At 44.5% G+C, this 12,213-nt stretch overlaps 1 protein-coding gene across 1 annotated transcript in view; it reads right to left on the bottom strand.

Moving 5' to 3' along the window:
• sorbs2a (sorbin and SH3 domain containing 2a) overlaps window positions 1-11,576 on the bottom strand; it is a 52,543-nt gene extending 40,967 nt beyond the window's left edge. The window contains exons 1-2 of the mRNA XM_084686879.1: window positions 11,377-11,576; window positions 3,547-3,716 (exon numbers count right to left, since the gene is read on the bottom strand). The gene's annotated coding sequence lies outside the window, so the exon portion shown is untranslated. The remainder of the gene's footprint in view (window positions 1-3,546; window positions 3,717-11,376) is intronic.
• Between the last annotated feature and the right edge of the window lie 637 nt (window positions 11,577-12,213).

Below are 12,213 nucleotides of genomic sequence, written 5' to 3'. Positions count from 1 at the left end.
ACATGTCTGCCAGGGCCACAATGGTCAATGAATCACTGCTTTCAATGCTGAGCATCCACATTTACTGTACTTCTACAGGGCTCTCTGTATGGTACAGGGAGCAGGGTTCGGTTCCAAGGACACAGAGAACACCTCTGAGGCACTGAGATATTCAATTTGATCATGAGGGAATATATATATATATATATATATATAGAATAGAATAGATTAAACCTTGGGAGGTCTGGGCTTCAGCTATTTTGTGAGGCTGGCTCTCCCTCCTGAAACAGAGAGGAAAGGATCAAAGAACACGCTGCTCGGTGCTCCCCGAATGTCTTCTTTCCTAAATCTAACCCGATGCCCATGTAAAAGACCTGCCATTTTCTATTCCGACGTATTCCGCAATGCTAATAGAAGACGTTGCGGGGGGAGGTAAACGGGGAGGAGGAGAAGACAGTGAGCATCTCTCTTTGTTAATTGGGTATTTAGCCTGGGAGTGAGGTCTGCCTAAGATGCATCAAAAAGCCCTGAGGGAACAACAAGTCCTTGAACAGCAGGACTCTGAGCCTCATTATTGAAGCTCTGATGCTAACACTAGCACAGCTATAACTGCATGTGGGTTTGAAGGTGAGGGTTTCAATATGCAGTAACGTGGTGAAGGAGGAGAGACAGCTTCCACCGTGGGATGCACCCCAGCTTGAAGATTAACTCCAAGGCTAAAGCTAACGCTAACGCCACAGAGTCCTGAAGGTGAAAAATACTATACACAGGATGAAATGTCGCAGGAGACTGTGTGAGTGCTAAGGGCATAGCCCTTTTAACTGCAGCTGCAGAGAAGTCCGCTGCTTTCCTCGTAAAGGACAATCCAGCTGAGTGTCTAAACAATACTTCCCCTCAATGAACTAATTTCGTTATCAATAACCACTAGACTGATGTAACATTACTGAAAAAATATTAAGAATTCACCTGCATGTAATTGAGGTACTAGAGATTCAAAGTCATTGCAAAGGCATCTTATATTCATCACCAACAATGAAAACTTCTGCCATAAAAAAATACAAAATACAGTAGTATAGGCAGGTTTCCAAATGCCACCAACAAAACATTAAAACGTGTGACGCCCCTTAAATTTGTCACTAGACTCCGCTATCAGCCAAGACTAAGATTACATCCCCAAACATAGCCTGGATTCCCCAGGTGCCTGTGTTAACTGCATGGAGCCAGATGATAAGAGGGGCACTATTAGCGAGGGCGCTATATTTACTGCTCCTAGACAAGACCTTTCCCCTCTTAGGGCGGCTGGAACAGAAAGAGAACTCAACCAAAGGAATCTTTATGGGTCTTTTTTAGTGCTAACCCCAAGAATTAACATGCGTCCGGCCCTAAAATGAGGGTTTGGCACTCTTCCAACTGAAAATGCAGACGGTGGTGGTTGCAGTTTTGCCAGGCTATGGTGGGATCATGATTGATGTTAGCTTATATGTACCTTTATCATAGTTCTTGCTTTTGATTAGAGACAGAAGAAGAAGTTTCTAAAACAATAAAATGGTGTTCAACAGTGCAAGCCAGAGGAAGCATGGGATGGCTCAGGGAGGTCACGACCCCTTTATTCTGACCACATGGAAAGTCAACACAGGATTGAAGAAGGAAGAATGCAGATGCCAAGCACTCGTCACAACCATCTGAAGTCAAAAGTACTTTTTGTTTTTGTACCAGCTTCGGTTTCACCAGAAGATTCTGTTCCAGACTAGTCAGGACACCCCTCCCAGTGATTTTGGCTCCTATTACAGACAATTACTTCTATTTTCATCACAGCCATTAAAAAACAAAACAGCTGAAGTTTGAAGAGATTGGTCTGTGACAGAAGCCTACCTTTTACATTGCACTCAAAGCCAACAATGGATTGTGCTCTAACTTGTAAGATTCTACTCTCAGAATACTGAAAATGTGTGTGTGTGTGTGTGTGTGCATGTGTGTGTAGGACTGTAAGAGGGAGAGGAATGTGTCTATGTGCGTACCGTACCTGAGTGTGAGGGATTACAAATGTGTCTGAGAGAGAGAGAGAGAAGGCAGGTGTGAAAGTGTATGTGCCGAGTTTCACATTCTCACACGGCACTGTAACTCAAGAGCCTAGTTTTCCCTCACACCCTGCAAAGCCACCTTTTGAATCTCTTTGTCCTTGTATTCATCAGGGAATTTCAAACAAATGACCACAAACATGATGGAATGAGGAACAAGAAGGGAGAAAAACAAACAAGGGTACCAAAAAAAGAAGGGATTTCACCTTTCAAACTTCAGTTTATCAAATGATAGCCCTGGAAACATTTCTATTGATCAGATTCAGCCCACATAGCTCTCCTAACCTTTTTCCACCGAGCTAACCTTTTTCCACCGAAACTAAACCCAGACCAAATTCCATCCATTAGCACTCCACTGATCAATCAATGAGGACACTGTGTGATAAAAAAAACCATCACCGGACACGATTGTCACCCTCTAGGAGAGAGAAAAAAATGAAAACGTCCCAGTTTCCCCCTGCAAGGGAAGCCAACAAAGCGCCACTGTGTGCGTGAGGTCGGGGGGAATGATGATGGCCAAACGAGCCGGGACTGGGGACCGGAGGAGGGGTTTGGGGGAGGGGGGACTGGGAAAGACCCCATGCCGTGTACCCAGGGGGTCAAGGTGACATTCCGCAACACCTCCGAGACCGGCCTAATGGAGTGGTCGTTGCGCGCCTGTAGATGCGAATGAAAAAAAGAAAACGAGTCGGGGAAAGAAAGAAAGGAATGAGAGGAGGAAGTAGGAAGACGTGTGGAGAAAAAAATAGGTAATGTTTTTCTGAGGCATTCAAGGAGTAAATTAACTGGACTGGACTGGATGGAATGAAAGAACAGTGTAGGGGGAATGTTGGGGGTCTCCGGTTGGTTAGGGTTCTATTGCAATATGCTCACCCAAGATAGGAAGTCCTATCTGGGCTCAAGTTAACATATCATGTGCAATGTTTTCTCTCTTTCTCTGACTTTCTCCTCTGGGAGATGTTAGATAGGTTTGTGATACGACACTGGGTTCCACAGCAGTGCAGTGAGGCAGAAAACACTGTGCACTCTGACAGGACTGCAGCAGCAACAAGCCTCACAAAACATATCAACCTGAAACTGCAAAAATATTTTAAGAATTCATTTGGGGTTTTATTTTGGTCGTCATTTTGAAACAAAGCATGAGCCAAAATTGTGTTTGTCTTGTGTTGTTGTGCAATAATTTTTTTGTTTTTGTGTGTGCTTTTCCATCTATTTTCTCATATAATGCGTATAATGATAGAACACACAATGATTACTAAATAACTGATGGACTCTTATATCCACCTAAGAATAACCTCTGACCTTTGTCTCAAATTTGTCAACATCATGTTACAATGATCAGTACAAGTGCAAGTGATTAAACAGTAATATTCTGTCAGTAATGAAAGTGCAAGTGATGACAATCTGGGGTAACATTCCAGGTACGAACCTGACATTACATCAGCAGGTGGGCACAGCCCAGAGTAGAATAAAAGCATCCACATCTTACCGTCATAAACTCTAAAGACAGGAGCCGGGTCAGGTAGAGATGGGCATCGGTGAGCTAACTGTCCAAAGACCCTCTTTCTTTCTTATTGGCACTCCTTCCTTGGTTCACTGTTCCAGAGACCTCTCCAGTCTTCCTCAGGCTTCAGCTCCAGATCCTAGTCCCTTCTGTTCCTGGGAAGCACAGTGAGAGAGAGAGTTAGAGAGAGAGAGAGTTAGAGAGAGAGAGAGAGAGAGAGAGAGAGAGAGAGAGAGAGAGAGAGAGAGAGAGTTAGAGAGAGTTAGAGAGAGAGAGAGAGAGGGAGTGTGTCCCCTGTTTGGGTGAAGCGGTGATCAGATAGGGTTATTTTCAGACACAGACGTGCTCGACTATGGGACTGGAAAGTTACCCCCCCTAGTCTAGGGTGGCAGGAGAGAGAGGGAGGTATACACACACACACACACAGTCACATACACACTCACTCTTCCTGGACTCTTGCACACACACACGCACACATCTCTCCATCCCTGGCATGAGCTATGCCAGCAGGACCAGGTCAGTGGCAGGCGGGCATGCCTCTGGCCCGATAAGCAGCACGCTAAAAAGAAATGATGGATTGGGCGGGGCAACGAGAGACAGGAGGCGAGGTGCTTGGGAGTTAACACACACACATCACTCCTCTCGAATCTTCATGTCACACACACTGGTGATGAAATAGCATTTTTCATGCCGTTCAGGAACACAGAGGGAGCAGGTTAAAATTGAGTTTTTCCAGACTGCAATGAGCCTGAGTCACACCCCCGGCTTGTCCTTTAGGTGACATACGTTGTGCCAGCTTTCTGTTTCTGCTGATGACAGTTTGAAAATCTTTCAGAAAAGTCTGGCCTGGCTTACTAAGAAACACACACACACTCTCTTTCCGTCCCACTTGGTCACGTCTAACAGCAACCACATACAGATATATTAAGTGTTCCCTCACCCGTGTCATTAATTATCTTACTGCAATGCAGTGTCCAGGGTAATCCATATGGGAATGTATATATGGGGGAATGTGCTCTCTCTCTCTCTCTCTGTCTCTCTGTCTCTCTGTCTCTCTGTCTCTCTGTCTCTCTGTCTCTCTCTCTCTCTCTGTCTCTCTCTCTCTCTCTCTCTCTCTCTCTCTCTCTCTCTCTCTCTCTCACACAAACACTCACACACACACACACACACACGGGAGGTCCACCAAAATCCCCTCTAAAGCCTGACCCCCCTCTGACACCCAACCTATTCCCAGAACGGTGATGTAACCACTGCCATTCTGCACCTTTCATTTCCAGTTTGGCCACCCAGAGTCATCCAGCTACTGTAAAACAGGCTATCAGCACCCTCCCTGCACAAGTAGATGCAACCGGTGGCCCTCAATGACACAGGACCAGCTCATCAGTCAAGATATAGGGTTAACTACTCTCACTCCCCAATACGCTCATAAATTCTCTTTAATGAACCCCTCAGTGGAGAACTTTATTAAAGTTGCCTGCGGTCACTGATGAGGCACTACACTGTCCTGATGAATTATTCACTCATCTTGAAGCAAAGACTCTGTAAGGGCCGCCTCCCAATCCAATCCAGCGCAATCTGTCCTGTGACCTTCAATGGATTGCTGTAAGAGGTTTTTCACTGTGGTCGTCCCAATATGCTAAATAGCCTTTTGCAGTTTCCTCTTCCCCTGTGTTCACCAACTGACTGAAAAACTAGAAAGGTTTTCCTTGAGGATAAGGTTTGGCCAATTCCTGATATGTGATCTAAAAGTCCTTGTATAGGATAGAGAGGAAAATAAAATCCAAAGTAGGTGTTCAGTTTCACAAGAGAGAAACACTACCTTTTCTCGTGGATCTGGTCAAATCCTACAACAGCCCACAAAGCTCTTCTTCTCCTCACTTAAATGCGTGTAGCCGCACAGCGGGGCTTCAAATTTGAGTCTGCTGTTTGTGGAAAGGCACAATGATGTACTGCAGACTGCATATGACTCACACATGCACAGACTCACTAAAGAGAAATGGCTCATATAAATCTGTTGCACTCAGAACATAATAGGTCAACAAACTGTGTTGCTCCTTCAGCCTTGACTGTCCATGCTTAAGACTTGAGAAGCTCGAGCTTGTGTCTTCGAAAAAACCATCTCAGAAAAGGACGGTTCAGCCTCCGGTAACTTAGCTATTAACTAAAGGAATAAGAGAGACGTAAGGTCCTGATCCAGCAGCAGGCAGGTGCTAGATCTAAAGCTAACAATGCTAGTACCAGGTCTATTTCACTCATTCAGCTAGCCAGCAGCGGCAGCAGCACCAGAAGCAGCAGCCGATGGCAGAAGCTCGTAAACAAGGATGAGCTCAGCTGTTCTGCTCCTGGATCAACACCGTCTGAGGTGCACGGGCACCGGGCCAGTGAGGAGGCAAACATCCCGGATAAAAAGGCACAGACGGCTCCCATGGAGACTGGTGCCCTGGGCGACATCATGACACCCCTCCAGGCCCTGCCCCCTCAACTCAGGACTGAGCCAGCATAGAGCTCCAGACCTTGACGTGCCCTGCGACCACACTAATTGGCCATTGGGTGGCCTAAAAAACACCGCCCAGTCACGAGCCGGGGATCAGCAAGGTATGGTGACAAGTTGAGAATTGACAGGTGTTAATGATGTAACCTTGAGAGGGGTGTGGGGGAGGGCAAGAGGAGACAAACCCCAGGCCACAAACAGACAAGTTAATAATCAAGGCCAAGTAAAAAGGTAATAGGCAAGAATATGATTCAGTTCTCGTTTAACAAAGACTTCACATTATTATTGAATAAACTCTTGTTTATGATATTCAAAACACTGTACAACCAATTGTAAGTATCCTACATACTGTTGACATTCTTGCTAATTGGCTAGGCTTATCTCAGCAACTTTCAGTTCACTTGTCTAATGGTGGGAAAAAATCTATTAACTGAATATGGAAAACCAAATGTTTAAGAGTACCAGAGTTGACTATTTTTATTATCACTGGCAGACGCACGCACGCACACACACACACACACACTATTTTTACTATCACTGGCACAAACACACACTGACCTATGAGCCACTCAGTACTGGACAGGCTGCGTCAACACCCTATTCATTATCAACTCCTCTGTGATCTGACCAGTTCAAATGGTAAGTAAGCAACGCGATGGAAAAAAACGGAGAGCTGCATTAACACAAACGACAGCAGGTTGTACCAGGATGTTTCTTAACTACAGTAGGGAAGCAGTAGCCAGTATGCAAAACATACATGCTCATAAATCAGAGGTGGCGTGATCATGGAACGTCCAGATTAACACTCACGTATACAGTAGTATAAAGTAAACATTGTGGAGAGCTGGCCACACAGCTCCAGTAATTATTTTGGGGTTGTATGATGTATGCCACAGCCTCAGCTATGAATAGGGAGGCAGTAAGAATCAATCTATATAAAGACAGCTACCTGTTTGTTCAGAAGACTTACTCTGTTCATGTAGCAATAGATCTGATCTTTCATGTGTGTCCTAAAATCAAGTTGACAAAGAGCCCCTTCAATAACTTGCCTAATTTCAGCAGTAACTATTTTATTCAGATTTTTGAGTAAATTCTGATTCTCTCTCAAATGTATCCGGAGGAACCCCCCTCTGACACGTAACCTGTCACTTTACTAAGATTGCCAATCAGGCTCACACGCCTGATTCAAACGCAACTCTGCCCGGTAACAGGATCCAAATGTTGGCTGTGGCGCCCCGGCGTTGTGGTTTAGACAGTGTCAGACGGGGGATTTGCACATCCTTGGATGGTGTAGGGTTTAGGGACAAGGGGGCTTTCTTTAGCTCTACACCTCTTTCATCAAACGCTTAGACAGAGGAAAGGCAGGGTGTGCGTGTGTAGCATTGCAGCTGGCTGGGTGTCTCATGCTCAGAGGAGGGGGGGGTGTTTGTGTGACTTTGAAGGCATAACATCAGGCATCTGTATGACCTTGTCTCTAAATGTTTAACTATACATCTAAGGTTCCCCCGAATTAGGAATCTACACTCTGTACCTGTATGCCTCGCTACAGGATGTGACATCACTACCAAATCCTGCTTTTATGTTCCTTCCTCTGTCACAGTTGACCCTCACCCCACTCGTCTGTGTATTGCCGCGGTGACGGCACACGGCTAGTGAAAGGACGTGGATCGTCATGAAAGCCTTCCTGGTTGGTAATCCCTGTCGACTCAGTTTCACCGTCACCCAGGGCCCTGTAAAGGTCAACCAGCTGCATGCCACTCACAGGGGCACAGCCTTGTATATTTTCAGAGAGTGTGAATTTTGACCCCTATGAATCACTGCCACTGGCACACATTTACCTACTTTTACCTTGCTCGCGGCCAATAAGACATGATTCTTTTTTGACTTCATTGATTCTTTCGGACATACTTAGTTGATATTGCATACAATGAAAATACTTTCAACAATATCTCGGATGACTGATATAGAATATTTTTCTAGGAGGAATAATTGTATTAACTCCATTAATAATGCAATGCAATTCCCCTGAAAATACATCTTATATACTGTACACTGCAGGCTGTTATTATCTCCAACATAGCTTGTAGCCTGCACTACAGCAGTGAACTCAACAAAGCCTAGAGCATTGGGGAGAGGACTCACTTGACTCAGCAATAGTTGTTTCTAGATACAGTGCAACCAACGGTGCAACCAACTACAGGTCTCTTTTTTTCTATTTTTTAGTTTGCTTGCCTGGTGTTTTTACAGAAGAACAAAAGTTCTGTAGCAATAAGAGAGGGTCTATTTAGGCTCTATTGTATTTCCACTTTGCCACAAGGGTAGGTTCCGGCAACATCCGCTCTTTCTGTCTCACTGTGGGAGTAGCATTTCATTTACCCAAAGGCCAAAGTTCAGCTGTGCCTGTTTTGTGAATTAGTTCAGTTTGATGCTTCCAGTATTCACAGTTCACAGCCGCACAGACTCACTGCTCTTTCGCCTCCTGTTTTCCAAGTATAATAACTGCTTTTTATTTTCCGCTGTTAACCTGCAAGTCACCAAAATGTATCAGAAAGATAGCAGAGATGCAGCTCATACAGCGACGTAAAATCTCTCTATTCTTGTGCAACTGGCTAATCCCTATATAGTGTAGCTAATCAGAATCGGGGTCATGGGCCATCTTTGAGCAGATTACTCTAGTCCCCCATCCATGGCGTGCCAACTCCAACTTATAGGCCTCTCCATTACCTATCTATTATCCCAGCACTGAAAGACAACGCAGGACATAAAGAAAACAAAAACCCCAGGAAAAAATATTGGACAGGTCTTCTAGGAATGAGGCATGGGTATGAGAAAGTCAGTGAGGTTCTTTAGGGAGTCAGTGAAAAGGCATCTTTTATGAAGACAGGCACCAATAAGCAAGGCAACTCTTTTCAGACCACTTAAGCCAAGATCAGCTCTGCCCTTTAAATAGGCGGGAGAAAGAGAGCAAGATACAGAGCGAGAGAGCGAGAGCGAGATGATAGAGAGAGACAGGAGGGCAGGCAGAGGGAAAGATTAGAGTAGAGAGAGAGGTAGATAACAGGGGGGACAAAGAATAGCAAGTGCATGAAAAAACAGAAGGCTATGAAAGTAAGCCAAACAAGTAGAGAATGAAACAGAGACAGAGAGAGAGGGACAAACAGAGAGTAACCCCTGTTACACTCTGTACTTTCGAGAGAAACTGTATCGCATTCTCCAATTCCCTGATGGCACGATGGTCTGCCTCAATCCTGCACCACCCCCTCCCTCTCTCCCTACTCTGTAACAGGCAGGTAGCAGGTGCAACCAAATAGTTGTGGAGACTTTCCTGATATCCATCAATCACATCAAAATGTGACATTTGTCTCTTGTGATGAATGTTTCTAGACTGTTTGGGTGGGTCATTGCATAGAATTACAGTGACACCAACAGTTCATTACCCCCACAAGGTTGACACAGGCTTTTCTGAGACACATACATACACAAATCAAATCCAAATTTATTTTTATTTATTTACTCTTGAATCATGATCGGAAAACATCAAGAAGCAGCTGGTTATTCGATCTAAGAGATCTCTTGGAGTTACAAATTACTAAATGTTCAGAGATATTTCAGGATCCAGACTGTTTAAGGTTTTAAAAGCATACAACAACACCTTATAAAAGCATGAACCACTTTCTCCAAATCATTAAATGATAAGACAGATTTAAGTCTGGCAATCTTTTCCAATTTAAAGAAGCTGTTCTTAACCTCATTATTGATCTGCTTATCAAATTTTAACTCAGATTTTAACTTAAATACAGTACTGACAAACAACAAGTCCTACATACACACAAAAGCTGGTATGCACACACACATACAGGTGTGGCTGGGAGGCTACACTCAGGCTCCACAGTATGAGGTTCACAGGACGGATAGCATTACTTCAGTATCCATTTCAGACGGATCCCCTCCACTCTCTTTCAGGAGGCTATTCACTAGACACACAGGAAGTTAGCATCATCGCTGCTGGCCCTTTCACTTTCCCTTATTACATCACCTCTTTATGACAGGTGCGATCCGCACGAAGTGAACAGGAAGACCTTTCCTGTTGTGTTCCCTGTCAGATCTAGGATGTAGCCTAGCCTATGGGCACTGAGAGGGAAGAGAAGTGGTAGTGGCGTGTCTCACTCTCAATTTAATTTGTGATGTGGCACAGTAGCCTATGTCAATGTCTTTGAAATCAAATTCATAGAGCAGCAGTTATACACTACTATGTTTTAAACAGCTTTTAAAGAGGTTTATGTCTGATAAACTAGGGCATGAACATGGATCCATATTCCAAACAATGACCGTTTTGCATGAAAGCTCGACGGCTCAACAACTCAGCTGAAAGAATGGAGGAAACGTCATTGCTGCAACAATTGGCTGGTGTAATCTGCTTAATGTGCACTAAGCCTCAATGCCTTTATAGCACATGGTGTAATGATACAAACCGAATCTGCTAAAGCCTGGCGGTGAAGTGTGCATTTAGAATCCAACAAAAAGCGACCGCAAGCTTCATTTACACCTCTCTGATCTGACAGTATGACAGCCTATACCTCCCGTCTAGGTACAATACTAGCAGCCTAATTTTATGATGGGTTAATGAGGCTGTACCATTACCAAACATAAAAAATAAAAATAAACATTGTAACCGGCTGTTACCCTCTGTGATACAAAACATGCAAGCACGACAAACCGTTATTGAACAGGGCCACTTTTCTCTCCGTCGCCCCTGGACTTTCTCTAATGACCTCCTAATGAAGGCCTTGTTTGTTATGTTAATCAACTTGGCCAAATCTTGATGCAAGGGGTGACGCGCGCTAACAGTGTCCTTTAATAGCGAAATGTTGTTCCGGAGGTCACACAAGATTGGGTTACAGTATTTTTTCTTATTCATTGCCATGGACACACAACTCAAAATGTCATCAAAGAGATTAGCCTATGCTATCCCACTGATGTAAACTGTTACGCATATTGAAAGTTAAAAATGTGTAATAAACCCATAAATAAACACTGGCAAAACAGCCAAATACATGTGTGTGTCTCGTTGTTGCCTATATAGTCACTGTGATGTGTTGCGTGCATTTAAACAGTGTTGTTTTCGTTGACGTATGCAAGCAATCGGGCATTCCTAACGCGCTTATTCCTCATTCTTGGTGATACAATGTTGGCAACTCTATCCTTAAAAAAACGGCTGTAAATGGCCTCTGCTTCAAATGTAAGATCCAGGCTCATCAAACATTGTCCGCGTTTAACAAAGTAGATCATCGATTCTCCCACTACGGATCGAACCAATTGCTTACCTCAAAGGATAACATCGGGTCAAAAAAAATACTGCAACGCTGTACAATCCCATCCAGATAAATACTGCTGAAGGCTGCTTTCCGAATTAATGTCCGTTCACATCTGAGACTGGAAACAGACAGCTTATACCAAGCCTTTCACCGGCGGAATTTCCGAATGAAATTGCACACCTGCTTCTCTAAGCCCTCTCTGCTCTCTCTCTGGAGCTGTCCACTAAGCAAACGCGCATGGACGTTGCAAGTCAGTGCACTGGCAGCAAAGGCAACACCCTCTCTTTCACATGTCAATTGCGCGGTGCTCGGGAACTATTGATAGATTTGCTGTAAAACTGTCCCTTCATTCTTGACAAAACGCCGTCCCTCGACATTTCTTAATAGCAGAGAAAGAGGGAGTGACACTGCAATCTCACATTTTCCGCATGCTGGGCGCACTACGCGCACAGAGGTCACGAGCTTGCCATCTCTCCGACATCCCTTGAACACTTGCTTCATAAGATGTCATCCAGTGGCTTAAGCTTGCCTCGTTGTTTCAGAGCAAAAGGATGGCTTACTACGAGGATAATGCGGCGCGTCCACCTCCATGTGCAAGATGGCCTCCAGTCGCACTCGCTGCCGCGAGCCGCTCATTGGGTCTCGTGTAGTCATGGCAACGACCGCGGTTCAATTTGTGCTCTTGGAGGATAGAGAAGGATGCACTGGTCGTCACTAACAGGCCAAATGTCATTTTGTATCCATGCAGCCGACTTGTCTGTTTCAGCCTATTTTGCAAGTACTGGCCCATATTAAGAATCAGTATGATATAGCTCACGTTTCTATACAATACGATTCATTTATTGC

The sequence above is a fragment of the Hypomesus nipponensis genome, chromosome 22, assembly GCF_054491055.1.
Source record: "Hypomesus nipponensis isolate SF chromosome 22, ASM5449105v1, whole genome shotgun sequence".
Lineage (NCBI taxonomy): Eukaryota > Metazoa > Chordata > Actinopteri > Osmeriformes > Osmeridae > Hypomesus > Hypomesus nipponensis.
The sequence above is the reverse complement of the archived record's forward strand: the minus strand, read 5'-3'. Positions and strand labels throughout refer to the sequence as shown.